The following is an 18,374-nucleotide window of genomic DNA, read 5'->3' as shown; positions in this document are numbered from 1 at the left end:
CATGAAAGTTGTTCATATTGTACTTAAGAACATTTTTTCTTTTGGAACTATATCCATTTTACCAACACATAAAAAGTTAGGTCTCAGTGCATTTCAAAATAGTCAGATGAATTGACTAATCAACTTCTCAAGTCCATGACTCATATCTTGATGAATTGATGATTGAGGATACTCAAATAAGTTCAAATATGCATGAAATGATGAATTAAAGAACTTCCCTTGATTGAATTTGATCATGGGCTGAGGTTGCTTCATGAGCAAGGCATTGTGGTGCACAGATGAATTAGGGTTTCTTTGGGGAACCAACCTCAAATCCTTTGACTTGCTTTGACCAAAATAATGAATTGAGATGCTAGGGAGGCATATTTGATGGATGAGAGCTTTGGGAACCATTACCATGCTTGCTATCATCTCTTCTTGACTAGGTCTTTGTACCAATGATCTCCTTGAAGCTTTAGACCTTGTGATTGCTCAAGCTACAAACAAAAGATGTTAGTGACATATTTTTGTGCTTTTGGTTAGTAAATAAAATAAGAAAAGCAATGATATACAATTCAAACATGCTTGGTGATCTCAAACCACTCACAAGGAGTCCCACCCAAAGGCAAGGGGAACCAAGATGCTTATGATCCTTGAGGTAATGCCAAATGCAATATTATGATGCCATGAGGGATCTTAGGGACAAAATTGGGGTCTTACACCCTCTTCATCTAATTCCCCTTCTTCATCCATTCATTTCCAATTGGCCAATGACATCTCAAAGTCCTAATGCTAGTTGATTGAAAGATTAACATGAGTATGGATGAGATTAGGCCACACCTTTTGCATATTTTGTGTGTGTGGTATGTTTAATGAGCATAGTTCTTAATACTATGTCTCCAACATGCATTAACACCAAAAGTTTATTGCTCGACCTCAAATAGTTGTGACTTCTACATAAGTCCAATTACGATTGCTTAATATAGCGCTAAATTTGTGACATAAAAGGCATAAGCATTCTAGTTAGTGAGATTGTAAGTCTCCCCTCTTCCATGGTATTGTGTGGAAACTTGGCCTTCTTTCCTTCCTTTGGAAGATATTTTGGTTCGAGGATCCATGCTTGTGGCAAGTGGGTTGAGTGTTCTCCAAAGAATGTCTTGAAATCAAAAGCAAAACAAAACTAACTTCTAACTTACTAACCATTAACTTTTAATTTCAAGTCTTTACTTTTAATGCAATTTACTTTTAGTATTCTATATCATTTGCCATTATACATATCATTCTAATTTTTTATGTTAATGTAATTTTCACTTTGTCCATTTAGACCATATTGTGTGATATTGTTTTGTTTGTATATACTTTGTTTGATTGATTGGTATTTGACCACTAATGTACATAATAATAACAAAAACCCTAAAAGACTTTTGAGTGGACTGTTGGTTTGATCTTGCCCAATTGGACTTAGAACTTAGGCAACACTCCTTTGCTAATGGACTTGGCCAATGCCAATTTGTGAAGAACCAAGTGCTTGCAAATTTGAATTCATTTGATACATCATTCAAGACCTCTCCAATTCATCTGTCACATTGATCATTGTTAAGCTGTTATATTGAACCTGTGACTTGTGGAATTCCTCTGTTGCATGGGCTATTTTGAAGAAGATAATTGAAGTGGATAAGCTTGGATGAGGCCATCTTTATTTGATGCCTTTGCTCTTCAAGATTGTTATAATTATGCATTTGTGTTGCTTGATTCCAAAAGTCCAAGGGAATTATGGGTTTCTATTGACATACTTGTCTATTGGATTGCTCCTATTTGGTCAGATCTTTTCAACTTTAAACTTTTAAATTCCTGTATATAGGATAGTATCTTCATCTTCTCCCCATTTCTTTAATTTCAAAACCTCTCCCTCTATTTTCAAAACCTTCTTTGTGTGAATTATCTTTTGTTCTAAACTTTGACCACTTTTGCAAAAAGATAGAAACTTTGGCCTTATGCCATTGCATTTTCAAACTTCTTTTCTTAAATCAAACTTATGAATAAACCTAACCATACTTGACTTAAACTTTTCAAAAAGCCAAAAAGAACTAACTCATTCAAACTATTTTAGGCCTTTGTGCCTTTCAAACTTAGTTTTTGTTTAAAACCAACATACTCACTTTGAAATTTATAGCACGAACTACGAGGTTTTGATCCCTCATTTATATGTTGGTACGTAGGCACAAGACCGAAGGTCTTGTCAAACACAAAAAATATAATTAATGAATTATTTTCTCATCCCCCCATTCTATTTGTTTGAAAACATCATTTTGTACAAAATAAATATGCACACAAAAAGGGCTCCCTAGGAGTACCTAGGACACTTTGGGTGCTAACACCTTCCCTCTGTGTAACCAACCCCCTTACCTGTGATCTCTGACTTTTATTAGTTTTTATTTTAAAAATTCTTACTTATTGGGTTTTGTTCGTACTTTTTCTCTTTTCCCTTGGAAACAATAAAAGCGCGGTGGCGACTCTTGTTAATTGATCTCTAGCTTGTCAGTAGCTTGATGATCATGAATTTCCCGCTACAAATACCCAGAATATGTGAATACTCTTCCAACGTAGGTGCCATTTGTGACACCCCGATATTAATATGGTAATTATTTAAATTAAGTTAATAAAATATTTATTAATTTAATTAGATAATTGGATTATTATTATTATTTTGGAATTATTGAATTATTATTATTATTGGGATAATAAAATAAAGTGGAAAATATATAAGTGTGAAATAAGGAAAAAGAGTCCCATTTGGTAAAGAAAAGGTTTTCACGTGAAACAGAGAAGCGATTGAGAAAGTGGAGAAAGGGCAAGAGGAAGAGCTAGAGAGCAAGGGTTGGAGAACGGAAAAGCTTGAAGCTCAAAGTTGCCGGATTAACTCAGGTAAGGGGGGTTTATCGTCGTTTAATGGGTATTATGGGTTAGCATGTAATGGGTAGTGATAAACCGTTGAATTGACCCTAATTGGGATTGTTGAATGCTGAAAATTGTGATGGATATGTTGTGTTGAATCTGAAATTGAACCTGTAATTGAGTGTGTTGTAGTTTCCCTAACGTATAGTTTTTACGGAATTGGAATCGGAGGTCCGGAAGTCCTCCAACGACGGAAAATGCGGAGAATTCTGCATTCTGCTTTGTGTTAGCGCAGGAACTGCTGTTTTGTCTGCATTAACCGGTTAACCCAGGGCGTTAACCGGTTAACACTGTTGCGAATTGTGAAATTAGTGCTGTTTTGCCTGCGTTAACCGGTTAACCCAGGGCGTTAACCGGTTAACACTGGTGCGTTTTGCCAGAAAGTGTGTTGGTGCTGCGTTAACCGGTTAACCCAGGGCGTTAACCGGTTAACACTGTTGAAAAGTGAGAAAATTGACATTTTAATGTTGTGTACATAATTGATGTTTGGCCTATGGTAGCGTATGATGTGATAGGAATTAATTCCCGCTATTTTGAGCAGTATAGGTATTAGTAGAGTGTGTTAATACTGTGGTTAATTATTTAACATGATATGATGTTTTGATACATGTTTTGATGATGTTGATAGTATGCATAATGTTGTGAATGTACATGTTATGTATGCAATTGTGAATGGACTGTTGTATGGCTTAGAGTGTGAGCATATGTCCATTGTGGATTTTGTTGTTGATGTTGCATTGCTAGATGATTAGCATGCATATTGTGGCCTTTAGGGTGGTAGCTAACTCCCATGGTGAGGAATTAGTGAGTTAGTCATTTTGGACTGTTGTTGATGTTTGCATGCTAGGTGATTAGCGTGCATAGCATGGCCCATTTGGGGTGGTAGCTAATTCCCATGGTGAGGAATTAGTGAGTGAGTCACTAGGTCTCAAATGAGTGGGACTAGTGGGCTTGGTAGCCGTGCCTGGATTTGGACGGTGAGGTGAACTATATGTTCACAAAGAGTCGGTACCGCATGCATGGAGTCTCATTGCATAATTGATATATGGTGTATAATATGAATGGATGTATTCCAGTATTATACACGTGTTGTGTGTTGTGTGTTGTGTTGATGTTGAGTATGATTGAGTTGACATTGATGTTACTGAATGTGTAATCTGATTTGGGTGATGAAACGTGTTATTTACTTAGCATGACATGATGTTTTATAATGCTTGTTATATCGATTGAGGAACTCACCCTTACAACTATTTTTCAGGTAACGAGCAATGAGTTGAGTAGAAGCTAATGCTTGGAGTCTAGTGTAGTCTCCTTAGTGGGTCGTGCTCTGATAGATGTAACATCGGGATGGGATGTTTTAACTTGTTTTAAATGTTTTATTGTTGGTTATGAACCATTTTACATGTAATGTTTTACATGATTGATGAGATTTCTATCCGCTGCATTTTATGCAAATGTTTATGTTTGAATTAATAAAAGAGCATGACAGTTATTGTGTTGAACTGTGTGAAATATTGTGTGACACCCTTAAATTGCATATTTACTCTGATGATATACTGCTATTTTAATTAAATAATTGGGGTATTTTAGAAGGGTGTTACATTAGTGGTATCAGAGCATAGTCGGTCGAGTCGAGTCGTAATTATTCTGTTTCCCCTGTACGGGATAGGTGTTGTGTAACCCTATCAGTACTTATTGTTTTAGCTTGTTGGGTTTTCAGAATAGAGATGGCTGGAAGAGGTAGAGATGATGCTGCGATTGCTGAGGCTCTGGGTATGCTAGCTGGAGTACTTGGAGGAAATCCGAATGTTGTGGGAATGGGAGCTGCTCGTCAACTGAGTGAGTTATAGAAGAACAATCCTCCAATGTTCAAGGGAGCATACGATCCAGATGGTGCTCAGAAGTGGTTGAAGGAGATCGAGAGGATCTTCCGAGTGACTGAGTGTGCCGATAACCAGAAGGTCAGGTTCGGTACGCATATGCTGTCAGAGGAAGCTGATGATTGGTGGGTTGCTACCCGCACTGAGTTGGAATCTGCTGGAAATGCTGAGATCACTTGGGCTGTGTTCAGAGAGAGATTCCTGAGGAAGTATTTTCCAGAGGATGTTAGAGGGAAGAAAGAGATAGAGTTCTTGGAATTGAAGCAGGGCAATCGGTCGGTTACTGAGTATGCTGCTAAGTTCACAGAGCTGTCGAAGTATTACACTCCCTATAATGAGGCTGCTGGAGAATTTTCGAAATGTGTGAAGTTTGAGAACGGGTTGCGTCCCGAGATCAAACAGGCTATTGGATATCAGCGGATCAGAGTGTTTTCTGACTTGGTTGACTGTTGCAGGATTTTTGAACAGGATTCCAAAGCCAGAGCGGAGAGCTATCAGCAGAGGGTTGATAGAAGAGGCAAGAATCAGAATGATCGTGGGAAACCGTATGCAGCTGGCAGAGGTTTCCAGAGTCAGAGTGGGATGAAGAGGCCTAGTGGGGGAGACTCTAGTGCTCCTGCTAAGTGTTACAGATGTGGTCAGGCTGGACATCGTGTCCATGAGTGTACCAGTAATGAGAAGAAGTGTTTTAAGTGTGGAAAAGGTGGTCACTTGGCTGCAGAGTGTCGGTTGAAGACTGTGACTTGTTTCAACTGTGGAGAAGTGGGTCATATCAGTCCACAGTGTCCTAAGCCAAAGAGAGAGAATCAGTCGGGAGGCAAGGTCTTTGCTTTATCGGGTCCTGAGACTTTTGCAGATGATCGTTTGATCCGAGGTACGTGTTATATTAATGGCTTTCCTCTTGTAGCTATTATTGACACCGGTGCTACTCATTCCTTTATATCTTTGGATTGTGCTGTGAAACTTAATTTAGAGATATCTGAGATGTTGGGTAGTATGGTGATTGATACTCCTGCGAAGGGTTCAGTGACTACTACTTCAGTTTGTTTAAATTGTCCTTTGAGTATTTTTGGTAGAGACTTTGGGATGGACCTCGTGTGTCTTCCATTAGTGCAGATTGATGTTATCTTGGGTATGAACTGGTTGGTGTTTAACCGAGTTTCTATCAATTGTTTTGATAAGACTGTGATATTTCCTGAGGTTGAGGAAGGAAAGGATTTGTTTCTATCAACGAGACAAGTGGATGAGGCAGTAGCAGATGGGGCAGGGTTGTTTATGCTGTTAGCGACTTTGGAGGCTAAAGATAAACTGGTGATTTGCGATCTAGCTGTGGTGTGTGATTTTCCTGAGGTGTTTCCGGAAGAGGTGAATGAATTGCCGCCAGAGCGTGAAGTTGAGTTCTCGATTGATTTGGTACCTGGTACTAGGCCGATATCGATGGCTCCGTACCGTATGTCTGCTGTTGAGTTAACTGAATTGAAGAGTCAACTGGAAGATCTGTTGGATAAGAAATTTATTCGTCCGAGTGTGTCACCGTGGGGTGCACCAGTGTTATTGGTTAAGAAGAAAGAAGGTACTATGAGGTTGTGTGTGGACTACAGGCAACTGAATAAAGTGACGATCAAGAATCGGTATCCTTTGCCGAGGATTGATGATCTGATGGACCAGTTGGTTGGTGCGAGTGTGTTCAGCAAGATAGATTTGAGATCTGGGTATCATCAGATACGTGTGAAAACTGAGGATATTCAGAAGACCGCTTTCAGAACAAGGTATGGACATTATGAGTATTCTGTAATGCCTTTTGGTGTGACTAATGCGCCTGGAGTATTCATGGAGTATATGAATAGGATTTTCCATCCGTACCTAGACAAGTTTGTTGTGGTGTTTATTGATGACATTTTGGTGTATTCGAAATCTGAAGAAGAGCATGCTGAGCATTTGAGAATGGTTTTAAGAGTTCTACGAGAAAAGAAGTTATTTGCTAAACTGTCAAAGTGTGAATTTTGGTTAGAAGAGGTTAGTTTTCTTGGTCATGTGATTTCAAGAGGTGGTGTTGCTGTTGATCCTTCTAAGATAGAAGCGGTGTCTAAGTGGGAAGCTCCGAAGTCTGTTGCTGAGATTCGCAGTTTCCTGGGATTGGATGGTTACTATAGGAAATTCATTGAGGGATTTTCTAAGTTGGAGTTACCGTTGACGATGTTGACTAGAAAGGGGCAAGCATTTGTTTGGGACTCAAAATGTGAAGAAGGTTTCCAAGAGTTAAAGAGAAGGTTGACTACTGCTCCTATTCTGATATTACCGAGTTCGTCGGAATCATTTGAGGTTTACTGTGATGCTTCATTGTTGGGTTTGGGTGGTGTGTTGATGCAGAATAAGCAGGTTATAGCTTATGCTTCGAGACAACTGAGGGTTCATGAGAGGAACTATCCGACACATGATTTAGAGTTGGCAGCTGTGGTATTTGTTCTGAAATTATGGAGGCATTACTTGTATGGGTCAAGATTTGAGGTTTTCAGTGACCATAAAAGTTTAAAGTATTTGTTTGATCAGAAAGAGCTGAATATGAGACAGAGGAGATGGTTAGAATTTCTGAAGGATTATGACTTTGGTTTGAATTACCATCCGGGTAAAGCAAACGTAGTGGCTGATGCATTGAGTCGGAAATCATTGCATATGTCTATGTTAATGGTTAAGGAATTGGATTTAATTGAGCAGTTTAGAGACTTGAGTTTGGTGTGTGAGAGTACTCACAATAGTGTTAAATTGGGAATGTTGAAGTTAATGAGTGGTATTCTGGATGAGATTAGAGAGGGTCAGAAATCCGATGTGCTTTTGGTTGATAAGTTGACTCTAGTGAATCAAGGTCAAGGTGGTGAATTCAGAGTTGATGAGAATGGCATTTTGAAATTTGGTAATCGGGTGTGTATTCCGGATGTTACCGAACTTAAGAAGAGTATTCTTGAAGAAGGACATCGTAGTGGCTTGAGTATTCATCCTGGAGCTACGAAGATGTATCATGATTTGAAAAAGTTATTTTGGTGGCCGGGAATGAAGAAAGAAATTGCGAGTTTTGTTTATTCCTGTTTGACTTGTCAGAAGTCAAAGATTGAGCATCAGAAGCCGTCTGGGCTAATGCAACCGTTGGCTATTCCAGAGTGGAAGTGGGATAGTATCAGTATGGATTTTGTTTCTGGTTTACCGAGGACAAGTAAGAATTGTGAAGCTATTTGGGTGATTGTAGATAGGTTGACGAAGTCGGCTCATTTCATTCCGATCAGAATGGATTATCCGTTAGAGAGATTAGCCGAGTTGTATATTGAAAAGATTGTAAGTTTGCATGGTATTCCGTCTAGTATTGTTTCGGACAGAGATCCTAGATTTACATCGAAGTTCTGGGAAGGTTTGCAGAGGGCTTTGGGAACTAAGCTGAGATTGAGTTCTGCATATCATCCGCAGACTGATGGTCAGACTGAGAGGACGATTCAGTCACTAGAGGATCTTTTGAGGGCTTGTGTTCTGGAGAAGGGAGGTGCTTGGGATTGTTATTTACCTTTGATTGAGTTTACCTACAACAATAGTTTTCATTCGAGCATTGGTATGGCACCGTTTGAAGCTTTGTATGGTAGGAGATGTCGGACACCTTTATGTTGGTATGAGTCCGGTGAGAGTGCTGTGGTTGGACCGGAGATTGTTCAACAAACCACGGAAAAGATTAAGATGATTCAAGAGAAGATGAGAATTGCTCAGAGTCGTCAGAAGAGTTATCATGATAAGAGGAGGAAGTCACTTGAGTTTCAAGAGGGAGATCATGTGTTTCTTCGTGTTACTCCGATAACTGGTGTTGGTCGAGCTTTGAAGTCGAAGAAGTTGACACCTCGATTTATTGGTCCTTATCAGATTTTGGAGAGGATAGGAGAGGTAGCCTATCGCATCGCTTTACCGCCGTCGCTTGCGAATTTGCATGAGGTTTTTCATGTGTCTCAGCTGAGGAGGTACATTCATGATCCGTCGCATGTAGTCCAAATAGATGATGTACAGGTGAGAGATAACCTGACTGTTGAAACATCGCCTATGAGGATCGAGGATCGAGAATTGAAGCAGTTGCAGGGTAAAGAGATTGCCTTGGTGAAGGTAGCTTGGGGAGGACCAGCAGGTGGCAATGTGACTTGGGAACTGGAGAGTAAGATGAAGGAGTCTTACCCAGAGTTGTTCGCTTGAGGTATGTTTTCGAGGACGAAAACTCTTTTAGTGGGGGAGAGTTGTGACACCCCGATAATAATATGGTAATTATTTAAATTAAGTTAATAAAATATTTATTAATTTAATTAGATAATTGGATTATTATTATTATTATTTTGGAATTATTGAATTATTATTATTATTGGGATAATAAAATAAAGTGGAAAATATATAAGTGTGAAATAAGGAAAAAGAGTCCCATTTGGTAAAGAAAAGGTTTTCACGTGAAACAGAGAAGCGATTGAGAAAGTGGAGAAAGGGCAAGAGGAAGAGCTAGAGAGCAAGGGTTGGAGAACGGAAAAGCTTGAAGCTCAAAGTTGCCGGATTAACTCAGGTAAGGGGGGTTTATCGTCGTTTAATGGGTATTATGGGTTAGCATGTAATGGGTAGTGATAAACCGTTAAATTGACCCTAATTGGGATTGTTGAATGCTGAAAATTGTGATGGATATGTTGTGTTGAATCTGAAATTGAACCTGTAATTGAGTGTGTTGTAGTTTCCCTAACGTATAGTTTTTACGGAATTGGAATCGGAGGTCCGGAAGTCCTCCAACGGCGGAAAATGCGGAGAATTCTGCATTCTGCTTTGTGTTAGCGCAGGAACTGCTGTTTTGTCTGCGTTAACCGGTTAACCCAGGGCGTTAACCGGTTAACACTGTTGCGAATTGTGAAATTAGTGCTGTTTTGCCTGCGTTAACCGGTTAACCCAGGGCGTTAACCGGTTAACACTGGTGCGTTTTGCCAGAAAGTGTGTTGGTGCTGCGTTAACCGGTTAACCCAGGGCGTTAACCGGTTAACACTGTTGAAAAGTGAGAAAATTGACATTTTAATGTTGTGTACATAATTGATGTTTGGCCTATGGTAGCGTATGATGTGATAGGGATTAATTCCCGCTATTTTGAGCAGTATAGGTATTAGTAGAGTGTGCTAATACTGTGGTTAATTATTTAACATGATATGATGTTTTGATACATGTTTTGATGATGTTGATAGTATGCATAATGTTGTGAATGTACATGTTATGTATGCAATTGTGAATGGACTGTTGTATGGCTTAGAGTGTGAGCATATGTCCATTGTGGATTTTGTTGTTGATGTTGCATTGCTAGATGATTAGCATGCATATTGTGGCCTTTAGGGTGGTAGCTAACTCCCATGGTGAGGAATTAGTGAGTTAGTCATTTTGGACTGTTGTTGATGTTTGCATGCTAGGTGATTAGCGTGCATAGCATGGCCCATTTGGGGTGGTAGCTAATTCCCATGGTGAGGAATTAGTGAGTGAGTCACTAGGTCTCAAATGAGTGGGACTAGTGGGCTTGGTAGCCGTGCCTGGATTTGGACGGTGAGGTGAACTATATGTTCACAAAGAGTCGGTACCGCATGCATGGAGTCTCATTGCATAATTGATATATGGTGTATAATATGAATGGATGTATTCCAGTATTATACACGTGTTGTGTGTTGTGTGTTGTGTTGATGTTGAGTATGATTGAGTTGACATTGATGTTACTGAATGTGTAATCTGATTTGGGTGATGAAACGTGTTATTTACTTAGCATGACATGATGTTTTATAATGCTTGTTATATCGATTGAGGAACTCACCCTTACAACTATTTTTCAGGTAACGAGCAATGAGTTGAGTAGAAGCTAATGCTTGGAGTCTAGTGTAGTCTCCTTAGTGGGTCGTGCTCTGATAGATGTAACATCGAGATGGGATGTTTTAACTTGTTTTAAATGTTTTATTGTTGGTTATGAACCATTTTACATGTAATGTTTTACATGATTGATGAGATTTCTATCCGCTGCGTTTTATGCAAATGTTTATGTTTGAATTAATAAAAGAGCATGACAGTTATTGTGTTGAACTGTGTGAAATATTGTGTGACACCCTTAAATTGCATATTTACTCTGATGATATACTGCTATTTTAATTAAATAATTGGGGTATTTTAGAAGGGTGTTACACCATTTGGTAATCTTGCAATGTAAAGCATCTCAGTGGAGGATCGTAGAATTACACTAGAGTGTGCACAACAGTGATGTTGACTTCGGTGTTCAGAATACCCAAAAGGTTACCATAAGACTCTTTGAAATCATCTTTGAGTCCCAGATCTAAACATACCCCGAGTCCTCTCAAGACAGCCAATTGAGGTTCCACAAACTTGTAATTGTGAATGTTCTTCCTCTCTGGATTCATGCTTCACTTTGGATGTTTGGTAAACAAACTAGAATCTTGGATCCTGTAAAATACATGCATATGCAAAAATTTGGTCATGATGAATGATAATGTAATGATGGGATGATATAAGTCACATGGATTCAAAACTCTGGTATGTTCTGAACAATCTGTATGTGCCACATGTTGCAAGTTCAAAGGTTCGACGTAACGTGAGTATCAAGGTAGGTAGGGTCTATGGTTTCCTGCAATAAAAACCCATATCCCCTCACAGGTGTGGACTATGCTCCAAGGTGGTCCCTAGAAGGTCTCCCAGAGTCATCGACTCGAAATGGAAATACCCTGCCGTAGTGAATACTCACAGGACAAAAGTACTCCCAAGTGAATCTAGTCTGGGTGTGGCTCTCGTGACAACCCAACGCACGAAACACAGGCGTACACGACTATCCAAGAGTCTAACCTATGTGTATACTAAGCTCGGTTATAGAGCTTTCCTCTCATGTAGTCTATCACATCCCAAAAATAACACAACAAATAATATCCATAATATAAAGTGAGTAAGAAACGCGGTAAATAAAAGAGAATAAATCTATAAAGGTAAGCACCTAAAACTATAGAGGGAACAACCTAAACTAGGCTTGACTCCTATTAGCGACTAGGAAATACTCCAAGTAGCGAAGTATCCTCAGCAGAGTCGCCAGTTGAGGCTAGCAGAAATATACTCGAACATATCGTACGCTCAAACATACAACAGAGTTGCCATCAAACTTTATTTATCCCCAAAGGGAAGGGAAAACATCGATAAAACCTGGGGGAAAGAGATATGCTGGGTAAGGAAGTCGATTATGCAAGGGGAAGGTATTAGCACCCCAAACATCCATGGTACTCCATGGGAACCCTTTCTATTGTTCTCGCTCAAATAGGTGTGACATCTAAGATTACTCACAAAGGAATGGGGAAAATGAAAATAAATAGATAAAGTGCTCGGTGAGGATTAGGACCCTCATGCCTACGTAGTCTCATTGTGCAATGAGAAATTCAGAGCAATCGTAGTTCAGAACTAATGGTGGGAGATGAAAAGAAATGTGATCAAAGTATGGTTTGAACCAACAGAATAGTGTTGTTTGAACTCCAAAAGGGGCGAAAGATGAACCCAAGAGTAAACAGGTATGAACCAACAAGTGAGGGCCTACAACACTGTATCACTGTATTGGAACAACCAAAAAAGAATGAATTAGGTGTTTGGGTTAAGGGCCAAACAGCTCTTGGTTCACAAGGAGGTACAAGATGGAATACAGAGGTATAATGTATTTGGCTCAAAGAATAGGTATATCACGTGGAGTGAATGAAGGTAATATATGAGTGCATCGTGGAGATGGACGGAGGGAAGTGATCGTTGTCACAAAAGTAAATGATTGGGGATAAGTGACTGAAGGAGTATTGTTTGACATCGAAAGGTGAAGGTATTTTGGAATCCATAAGAGAAATGAGACTTCTACCATTGAGGGAAACAACGTTAACCGCTACAGGTGTAGCGGTGTATTCGTTACCATTAGAGATATTAACTAAATCCAAGGTAAATCATACAAAGTCGAGTCGCCACCGCACTTCTATTTATCCAAAGGAATGGTTAGAAAGCGAACAAAAACCTATAAAGTTTTACAAACAAAACTAGTAAAAGAAGGTCAGAGATCTGGGTAAGGGGGTTAGTTATGTCATGGGAAGGTGTTAGGCACCCACAACATCCTAGGTACTCCTAGGGAGCCCTTTTCACGCTTGTTGCAAAAGGTTATTGTTTATGAAATTATTTTGTGCAAACATGATTGAAGAGATGAATATACAAGTTTATTTACATTTTTGTGTTTGGATGGATGAACCCATTGCCTACGTACCCTCTCATGAAAGATAAGGACCAAAACCCCGTAGTTCGGGTAAAAGATTTCAAAACAGTGAGTGGATTGATTGGTCCAAAAGCCTTAAGGTCTTTTGTTATCAAAGGGAGAAAACTCGACCTGAAAAACCACAAGTCCACCATGTGAGGATAGCTTCGACATGCTAGTGAGGGATTATGCCCTATAATAAGCATGGAAGACTTATTGTCCAATCACTAAGGACATAGGTGAGTATTACATCTACCACAAAGATAACTCAAACCTAATAGCTAAAGGTTATGAAAAATTTGATTAAGAAGTGGACATGGAGCCACAAAAGAGACACATTTGAGTGGGTTGCATTAACCAATTAGAAGTATGTACAAAGATGGTCAAAGTTGACTTAAAGGTTCAATTCAAAATGAGTGTTATGAAAAGAAAGTTTGAAAATCAAAAGCATAAGGCTTAGGTTTCTAATGTTGAAAACAAGTCAAATGTTTGCACAAAAGTTTTTGGTTTGGGTTAAGGATGAAAAAGGATCAAGGTTAAGCATGCAAGAAGTGGGGGATAAAAGAATGAAAACACAAGTAGGGTTGCTCTCTTGAGATCATATGGATGATCCAAGTAAGTCCCATCCTTTGGAATAAGGCAACACAAGGTGTAAACAATAAGCAAGTCTAAGAGAACCACAGAAAGAGGAAACAAAATGTCAATCAATGGACTTACATCCAACTCCTAACAACAAAACTGGAAACAGAATGCCAATAGATGGACTTATATCTAACTCCTCAAAACAAACAGGAAACAGAATGCCAATAAATGGACTTATATCTAACTCCTCAAAACAAAACAGGAAACAGAATGTCAATAGATGGACTTATATCCGACTCCTCCAAAACAAACAAATAAGCAAAAGCAAACACATGCAAAGCAATCAAGCAAACAATGCATCACACTCTATATACAAACAAGAGGCTCAATCAAATAGGTAGGCTTTAGTCAAGAGGGGTCATATCAACCTCGACAAACAAGCCAAAACTGTAATGGTAAGCTGTGAGCTCTTAACCACTAACATTGAGAGTTAGGGTGAAGCTAATGAAAATGGAAATGAGGATGAGACCTCATGCTCTTAACCCTGGCCTGGGTGAGCTCATGATAAAGAAAGCGTGGGGATCCAGAATGTGGGACCCAATTCCACTTGACTGACTCTATACAAAGATCTTGGGTGTTTATTCAAAAGCATCAGCACGTAGTGCGAGCATAATGAAAGACTCACTGAATAACAGGGGATTGATTGCTAATCCCTTCTATCTGTTAATTGCCTCTTCACTTAGGAGGACTTATCAAGTAACATGCCTCATTTAGAGGTCTTTGGCACAAATGTAAACAATCACAAACAGAGCCTCTTAAGGAGGACTTCAGCCAAAATGCCGGCCAAAAAGGTGACAGGACTTCCAGACTACATGGAGTAAGAGAGTAGCTACCTAAGTGGTGTATCAACCATAATCCAAAGCTCAAGCAAGAGCTAAAAGCTAGCAACTAATGTACCTGTACAAAAGCTTAACAATTAATATCTCAATCAGAAAACCAACAAACAAACAGTGCAACTATTACACAATTCAATGAGCAATGGTCAAGCAATCAAATGAAGCAATGAGCTCAAGCCTATCACTTAGAATCCTACAAAACATCAATGTGTTATAATTCAAAGGCATTGGTATCTCACAAAGTGAGATCCAACCAACCATCAAAGCTAAATGTCCAAACCTGAAACACAAAGCACAATTAGTTTATGCACAAAACACTAGTACAAAGACTAGGTTCAAAACCAAATCAAATGATGAAAACAGAACTCAATCTTTTGCACAAAGCAAGCTCAAACACGTCACAAGATGTCCTCAAAAGGACCAGTATCAATTCATAAGGCAAAGGCATCAAATGATCAATGTGAAGCAAAGGCAAACAAAGGTGCACAAAATGGACATCCAAGTTAGAAAATCCAAATCAAAACAGAAATGCATCCAATGGCTATGAAATTTTTTATGCAAGCTAACCATGTTACGAACAAACATCATGCAAAAAAATCAAATCCAGAAGATCTCAAATGATAGGTAAACAAAAATGTACAAATTGAATACCAAAAATGTGACACAAATTGTCACAACATATCTTCATGTGTCCAAAACAGTGATAGCATATGATAAAAATCCCAAACCAAAGCTCAAAAATCATATCACATGTGAGGATCAAGCATGCCAAATTTCAGACCAATTGGATCAAAGATGAGCATTTCACAAAGCATTTATCATGACATATCAATTTGGCAACAAGGTTCAATCAAAAATCACACATTAATAAACCAGCAACAAACAAATCATGAAATAAATGCTATAAAAAACTAGAGATCAAAACAAGAATGTGAAAAAAAATTAGGACCAATTTGGACATTTCTACTATTTTTAATGATTTTTTGAAGTTGAAGAAATAAAATGAAATAATGTGAAATAAATGGAGGGAAAGTGATATTTGAAAATAAATTAGCATGTGCATCCAGTCAGATTCGAACACACGCAAGGACAGGAGAAAACAAGTGAAATTCAAAAACGCACAAGCCAGGACTCGAACTCGCGCATGCAAGGTCAGGAGAAAAACAAATGAAATTCAAAATGCACATGCCAGGACTCGAACTCACGCACGCCATGTTCAAAGCGCTCAAATGCCAAAACGCAGCGTTTCATCATGAAACCCTAGCAGCAAGAACCAGACGGTGGCAGACGACGGTAACAACCGTCTTCTCCGGCCGTCCAGGCGGCGGAGATCCAATTTTTTTCCAGAATCTAGCAAAATGTATATGGTTCGAAAGCTCTCTCAACGCACAATCCAAATATCATGATCATTTAACCTGAATCATCATGTAATTCATGGATTTAGCAAAAATATAATTGACATCAAAAATTCCAGTTCATATATCAAGCTCATTTCTCATCCATTTTCAAAACAAATCATATCAGCATGCTCAGTGTAACAAGATCTACATGTTTATGGCAAGAAAATGGCAAAAGGAGATGGTCGAATTTCAACTTACTTGAAATGGCAGTGGATGAATTCGCGTGCTCAAGCTTCCTCCAGCTCCAGATCAACTTCTTGAACCTTGATTTGAAGCTTTGAACAAGAATTAGCAATGGAAACAGCTTGGATCTCGCTCAATTTCAGAAAACCAAAGCCATGAGTTTACACTTGAAATGCACGAATCTGGACTGAATTGATCAAAGTAATGGTTGAATCTTGATCAATGAAGGATGATGATCAAGATTATGCAATAAAATCTGGTGTTTGTGTGAAGAATTGAGAGATTCGAAGAGAGAGAGAAATTGGAGGGAATGTGAATTTTTCAGATCTCAAATGCTTCTCCTTTTCAAATGCAGTTATGATTTAGCTTATATATGATCTCTTAATGATGTTGTTAATCCAATTAGGCAATGGCTAATCAAGATTAAGGAGATGTAAGGTGTTTTACAAAAATGGCAAGTGTGCTTAGCATGTACATGCCACACGTGAACAGTGCCATGCTGAGCCTTGTATTCACTTAAAATCATTCAATAATCAAGATGGAATTGGTATTTGTCTTGCATGATCAACCAAATTTGAATTATCAAAATTCCCTCCAAAATGCACATGTGTGAACAAGTGATCATATGAGTTTCTTTCATGCAAGGCCATGATTCATTTGGAAAGTATTGGTCACAAGGAGCATTTTGCAAAAAGAGTGGACCAATTTGGAGTTTTAGATCAAAAGTTATGCTATGTTGAACCTCCATGCATGCTTTATGATCATTTGGCCATAAGTTCTCAACCAATCATCAGATGATCATGATATAGGGATTTTTGAAAAGAGGAGAGAAAGATTTTCAACTTTCATGTTCACCAAAAATCCATTTGAAGCTTCTTTGATGTTGGAAAGTCAAGTTGAATGTGGACTAGAAACTTGCCATTTTTGGAAACTTGAAATTACAGGTCACTTTCCATTTTTGGAAACTTTTGCCATGACTTCAAAATCTTCAAGATATATGTTTTACATGATGAATAGGCCTTGTTTGAACATGAATGGGATGTCTCAAATCATTTCCCTCACATCAAAGCCCTCAGTTAACTGTACAGTTGATTATTTGGTCCTTAGATGACCATGACAATGCCTGATGAACTTGAGCCTTTACCACTTGGGGATATTGCTTCAAAATGAACCCTAGCTTATATAAGATCCATAGAATGATCATGGGGTCCTCATCTCAAGGAAAATATCTCAGCTCTTGTACAAAGGGTGCTCTTGAAGTGCTTGACCTGTGCTTGCTTGATGCTACAAAACAAAGGTTAGATGACATATTTTTGGTGCTTTTGGTTAGTGATTAAAACAAGAAAAGCAAGGATATACAATGCAAGCATGCCTGGTAATCTCAAACCACTCACAAGAAGAGATCCCACCCAAAGGTAAGGAAGCCAAGATGCTCAAAGATCCTTGAGGCTATGCAATGTAATGATATGATGCCATGAGGGATCTTAGGGACAAAATTGGGGTCTTACAACAGGGTGTTAGCTAAAAAGAATGAATTAAGTGATTGGGTTAAGGGCCAAACAACTCTAGGTAGAAATGCGGACTATTCATTAGGCGTCCTAAAAGGGTGTATATGGAATTCCAAGGAAAGTGTATTTTGATGTCAAAGAGATAGTATGTCACTAGGTGAACGATTTATGATCGAAGGTAGATAATGAATAATGAAAGATATGAATGATGCCCTAAGGTGAAGGAGGAATAATTAGAAGTATGCTCGCCAAGGATTCGCATCCTCGTGCCTACGTATTCTCATTATGCAATGAGAAAGTCAGAGCAATCGTAGTTCAGAACTACGAGAATAGAGAGAAAGAGATAGAGAGATATTTGTCTAAGCAACGGGGTCTCACAAGACAAACACTTTTTCAAGGAAGGATTATAGTATTGGTGTGCAAGGAGTAGTGTATCACTTGCTGGGGGAATCAACAATTTGAGATCAAATAAGGATAGTATCTCCAAGAGAAAGATAGACTCTTAATCGCAGAGCAAAGTGGCGTCTTAGTCGAAAAAGAATGAATTAAATGTTTGGGTTACGGGCCAAACAACTCTCGATTGATGAGGTGGAATGTCGTTATCGTCTTAAAAGGATAGGCAAGGAGTCCAACGAGAAGTATGATTGATCTCAAAAAGATGGTATTGTCTGAATGAATAGAGAATGATTTATTGA

Source organism: Lathyrus oleraceus, chromosome 6 (genome assembly GCF_024323335.1).
Source record: "Lathyrus oleraceus cultivar Zhongwan6 chromosome 6, CAAS_Psat_ZW6_1.0, whole genome shotgun sequence".
Lineage (NCBI taxonomy): Eukaryota > Viridiplantae > Streptophyta > Magnoliopsida > Fabales > Fabaceae > Lathyrus > Lathyrus oleraceus.
Note: the sequence above shows the minus strand (reverse complement) of the source record.